This window comes from Anabas testudineus, chromosome 17 (genome assembly GCF_900324465.2).
Source record: "Anabas testudineus chromosome 17, fAnaTes1.2, whole genome shotgun sequence".
Taxonomy (NCBI): Eukaryota; Metazoa; Chordata; class Actinopteri; order Anabantiformes; family Anabantidae; genus Anabas; species Anabas testudineus.
The window spans coordinates 5,725,664-5,731,992 of NC_046626.1; positions in this window are offsets into that span (position 1 = coordinate 5,725,664).

Below are 6,329 nucleotides of genomic sequence, written 5' to 3' on the forward strand. Positions count from 1 at the left end.
TGTGATGCTACATCCGGAAAAAAAGAAGACACATGCACCTGAGCTTTATGGGTAATGTGGTTTTACTACTTCTTCCCTGAGGATTAGGTCATCTTCCAGCAGTCATTGTCAACTAGATAAATGTATAAAATGTTATAAACATAAACCTTCAAACTGGCACTGTAGCTGATTTTACCAATAGGCAAAGTACTGTAGCAAAGTGCTTGAAGCACCTAACTATGAGGGCCCCTTAACTTTAGCACAAAATATGCAAAATCCCATCTGTATGCCAATATAGCCTATTTTTATATACAATCAAATCACCCACAAAGTTAAGATGCTTATTTTATCACCACAAGTAGTAGATCTGTTGCTCAATTGCCATATAAAAGCAGGCAAACACACACATACAAGCAGGCAAATAACAAGTAGGCTTTTAATCATTTTATGGAAGGAGGCTTAAAATATATTCTCAGTCTCTTAGTTTCCTTTTATGATGTAATTAATACACAACTTGGATTTAAAATATAGATATTGTCCTAACTTTTTAAATCAATTTTATTTCTTTATGATATTAAAGAAATATCTTCTTGAGGCCCTCTCTCTGCACAGCAGAATGTGAACCACGTCATCTTTACTATAATCCCTAAACGGAGCACGACGTCCCTGTCTTTAATGGTCACTGCAGCTCAGATCATAAGATCTGTATGTTGCAGCTTTGTGAAATTTCAGTAAAGACTTTCAGTTCCGTCTCCCCTGTAGAAGCCATCATCTGCCACTAGGTGGTGCAATAATCAACCATGTAGGCGCGGAATACTCGGCTAATCAAAAACCAGTGCCCCTCATTGGAAACACAAGATAAAACGCCCGCAGCTTGTTAAACCACGTAATTTTAGGGATCATTCATTCAAGTGCAACAGGCTTTGCTCCTAAATCCTGCACACCGCAGGCTGTGTCATTGATCCATTCCTCTAGTTGTTAAACAGCAGTGATCTAAATTGATGCAGGCATTGATCAACACATGGTCATGATCAGCTGAGGCGTGGCCGCAACATTAAATAGCAGATCAAAACAGAGTCCTTTCACTTTCAGAAAATCCTTAACGTGTTCTCAATCCTCAAAATGTCTCACATTAGTTCACACGTTACCATAAAGAGGGAACAGTGGACAAGCAAAGTTCAAGTGTTAACTGCGCCCTCGCTGAAATGGAGTGAAATCTGCCTCTTTCTCCAAACATCCCTGTGTGATATGTGAGTGTGACACGGTGTGTCTATAGGAGCGGTAATCCCCTGTGGTCCAGCAGCATCCTCCCTCCCTCATGCTCTTTTGCTCAAGGGCAAATCGAGGTGCTTCTCCCCCGCCGCTGAGCGACTGCTGAGGACTGAGCAGCATCCTCTCCTCACTGCGCGCGGGTCAGGATCTTTCTTCTGTGGGATGAATACGGAGGAGCCGCTCAAGTGGGAGGGAAGAGGACCACACCTACGGCAGGTTTCAAAATGTCCAACATAAGGTGATTAGAGCGCTGGTGTTTGTGCAGAAGTAAGTTTTTAGGCCGTCAAACTTCGCCTTCTGACACTGTCGATTGGAGTTTTTGTGCCACCATGAAGCGGAATACGTCTTGATGGGAAGACATGGATTTTGCACGGAGGCTGTTCCTTCTTCTAAAACCCCAAGAACTTTACTCTGGAAATGATGCTGTAAATCTCAGAGTTTCTTATGTAAGTATACCAGGAAGGACTTTCAGATTCTGTCTTTCATTTTGACCATGCACCCTAAAGCGCATGGCACCACTTGTTAGGTCATTTCATCTTCTGCTTGTTTTTGTCTTCACTTGGAGAAATGACAATTCAAAAAAGTAAAACAATGTATAAAACAAAATATAATTCTAAATAAAGTCAGATTTAAAGCTTAAATTGTAATTGAAATAATGCCTTTGTGGTCTATATTATAATAAAAGATTAAAAAAAGATTAAGTATCAGGGAATGCACGATGCAAAATATCCATTTAATGCTTTATTTTTGCGTGTTTGACTTTAAAAATTCACTTTTCATGGCGTTTCACTGTGGTAAAAACTCAAACATCATACAAAGTCCAGAAGTGTAGTTTTGCCTGTGTAATTTATTCAACTGAAAGGTTACATAATGATACTGGAGGCAGAGTTTATACACTTAGTTTTCTCTTTACTTGAATTCTTGTGAAATTTAACATTACGTTTAAACATCATTACTTTCTCGGTGCAGGTCTTCTACCTACTGTAACCTGTGTGTTTAAGCTATGTCTGCTGCAATTACACTGAAAGGGTTTTGTAAGAGAAGTGGGTCATCAATTCAGTCTGTGCACTTAGGATCACAGTATGAAGCTCTAAGGGGGCCACAGACACATAACTTTACCCATACTTTGACTTACAGTGTGTCGTTGGACTAGGTTTCCAACCTTTTTAGTATTATTGTTACTATGGTCAAAGTTTAACTATTAATTCCAAATTTGAAGACAAATAGAAAAAAAATAGAGAAGGAGGAACAGCTCATATATCACAAGTTTGGCAAGAGGAGAAACAGAACGACACGTATAATACAATCAGAAAGTAAATGTTTTAAAGCAGCAACATGTGAGCACATAAACAAAGTGGTCCTAGATTGAACCAGCACAAAGGCCACAAAATAAGAAAGGGCATCAAACGCATCAAGCTCAGGTTCCTCCCTCTGCTGTATCAAGGTAACAGTGTTTGCTGTTAATGCAGTAGCAAGAAACAGATGTGGATCCACAGCAAAGCACCAGGTATGATCCAATTCAACTGAACAATGAGAGTAACTCAGGGGGGAATATGACATCATACTCATCAAACATGCAGAGTATTACTGTAGATAGAAGGTGGAATTGGTCGTGTAGGCAGTAAATCCTCTCGAAATCTTCTAAAAGGGGAGATCCAACTACCTTAAGCATCAATCTGACACCGCACATGTGAAAAAAAGTAAATTATAGGATATAATAATGAAATATATAAGGTATGAAAGTATAAGGAGTGATGTCACGTGATGTCATTAGACTGAAGACTCAAAGTTTGACAACAAAACACAATCTGGGGGGCGTGGTATAGAAGTGAGCTGAAAAATACTCGCTGGATGCTAGGCGCTACCGGAAACACACCCAGATCTCTCACCCAACTGTTGTTGGTTGTATTGAATTGTGGGTAACGTGGGCAGTGTTTTTAACATGCAGATGAGTGTGTGAATCTGGCTGAAGAACTTGGTGATGGTCATACTTAGATGATGGAGGTTTGGTGCTGTAGCAACTTGAATTCTACACTTCAGGAGGTCTTTTAAACTGTTATTTATTTTGGTGCATTGTGTATGGATGTGATGGAGAAAAGCCCAATTACAATTTTGTTAATTTCTTTTTTCTGCCAATGAGATTTTGACTCCAACAAATCTCCCACAAAGACAGTAATGGCAGCACATTCACTAGCAACATCACGTTTAGATGTTTAAGTTTAAACACCAGTCATCCTAAAATGGGGATCTTTCAATAAAGAGAGAAAAATAATGTTATTTAAACAGAGCATTGGTTTGGACAGAGCATTTCATTACATAAGCAGTTGTTCCCCCCGTGGATGAACAGACGTTCTTCTCTGGCTGGTTTGTTAAACGTTCAGACGTCCTGACAAGAACATGTAACTTTAGAAGTTCTCCACTAAACACATGGTTTCAAACATCAGACTTCACCTCCAGCACAGGCCTTATTGAATGATCTTATATGATTTGGTGGTGTTGAAGCTAGTAATCCTGTTTAAATCTACTTTTGTTAGCAGAGGTAGATTTGTTCTCAATCCTATTATTGTCTTATTGTCTTACATTTCATTTACATCCAGCCATTCAGTAAGGCGTAGCTTTTCTATTGTGTAGCAGGTGTGTTAGATGTTTAAATAAATTAGTCTTCTTTACCTGAAATCCTTTTGGCTATTAAAGGGCGGATCAATGCCTTGCTCACGGACACACTGCTGGTAGCCAGTCCCTGATACGTTTGAATTATTTTTCACATTTCTGTAACGGGAGTTCAAAACATTAGTATTGCAGAACATGTGTGCATGTCAAAACCAGCAGCCCATGGCACTGCTCCACATTCAGTCTAATCATCATAATTATTTAAGTGATGATGATCATATCACATCTGGCTGAAATGGGAATTAAACAAAACATATTTTCCCTCTGTTCAGTGTATTTTCCTATTTCCCATCTAATTCCTTCCTAACTAACCTGATGCATATCCAAAATGTTCAGTTGGCACATATTCCCTTTGTGTATTTAAATGTAGATTCATAATATACAGTACATCTACAATTAAAATGTTCATTATAATTATAATATAATCTGCTGTTACCTTTTATAGAAGAAATGCTGTGAATGCTTTTGAATGATTCATCACATCGTGTACCAGCACGTCACAGAAATATCAATACTTTGAACCTGTTGATCTGCTTTGTGACGTTGCAAATGGACCTTAACCTATTTATGTTTGATACCAAATGGGAGGGTACTGGATTCGATATATGAGACGAGCTGATCTGAGATCAACTTGGGCCAAATAAGCAGATCAAGTGAAAGCAGATAACTAGCGTCTGGCTGGACGTGTGAAGGGATCAATGCATTTCAGGACAGGAGGAGATGGAAAACTCGCAGAGCTTAGTCAATATGAAAAGGATACCATGATATTTCTCTGTCAAAAGGGGAACATAGAAATGTAATCCTCTGTTTGGAAAGCTTTTTCAGTTATTAAAAAATCAGACTGTCAATGGCTGAAATGAGGGAGTGAATTTTGGGATTTTTGGTAGTGGAAAGGCTGTTCTTTAGACAGTGGCTTTGGTCTCAGGTAATCTCAGATTACCTATAAACTATCTTTGTACTTTATTTATGTTCAGAGGAACAGAGTTTGCCAACAAGAACAAAGCAGTGTGCTCCCTTTAGACGGGTAGCAGGAAGCATTTCAAGCTGTTCAAGCAATATTATGTAACTTTTGTTAGAAATAACCTATTTTTACTAAGACAAATACTGACAGTATTTTAGAAAGCCAGCATTTTTCTGGCTAATGAATTTTAAAGTCACATTTTTAGGTCATTATTAGACTAATCACTATCCCAGAGTTCGATCAGCACAAGTTACACATAACAACTTTTCCAGCACTTTTCCCACATATTCTATTTTCTATCTTCTATTTAGATAAAAATACAATCAGCTGGGGGGTAAACGTGTGGGGTCATGTTTACATAGATCATAAAATTGTCTGCAATGTTCAGGTTCACACAGAAAAAAAGAAAAGTGCAAAGTAATGGCAATCGTAAAATGTGTTGCTGAAGCATTTGATTGAGTGTGTGTTTCATTCATTTGTTGTGTGGAGGAGAGAGAATGTAAAGTCAGCTTCAGATCACATGATCAGACTTTGTAGTTCCTGTATTAGACAGTGATGCCAGTGGTCAAGATGCTCTCTGTAGTGTAGCGAATAACAGTGCTTTCTTAGAGAGCCTTGAAGTCCAGGAGAGGCCCTTGTGCTGTTCCCTACTACCATGTGGGTAGTATGTGTCTTTGTGAAGTTTATAATAACTTCCCTCATCTTCCCCTGAATTTGGGTAGACTGAAGACTGTTGGCTGGTCTTCAGTGTGGTGTGCTCGAGCTGTAGCTGCTGTAGGTGTAGTCCAGTACTCAGCTGCAGAGGGACTCGTTGAAAGATGCCATTCACAGTGATGATCCCACAGAAAATTAGGCAGTGTGTGAACATATTTTAACTCGTTTTGATTTGACAGCCCATAGCCACTGGTTCACCCTCACTGTTTTTAACCTAATTTCCAGCCACAACAGGCAACTGTTTCCACCAGAGAAACTGCTGAGTGTGCAGCATGAACTGAGCATAAGTGGCATACTGGATGGATGGATGGAGTTGAGAATTAAAACAGATTTAAGTGGGAAAGGGAACATTTCACTTACATTTGTGAGTTGACCTGTCATGTGTCTCAAAATGAACACTTGTGCCATACATTTGTTGGCTGTATCAACTTTTACAGTAAGAGATGCATTTTGTGTAATGATGATGTTGCTGTCAGGTCAATATCCAGGCCCTGCAGTCTTCTTCAGTTGTGATCACCAAGCTAAATCATCACTGGTGAAAACCCTTGGTCAGAGCTGCAGGCGGCCGGCTTAATCCCCGTGACTCAGAACTATGGCTGCCCTAGTTTGAAAGAGACAGTTGGATAACAGAAAGCTAGTGGTCAGTGGGAAGGGTAAATAATTTCTATCATGTCTCTGGACCTCTCGCAATACCATCTTCCAATAAATATATTATGTCATATATTGTGTTATC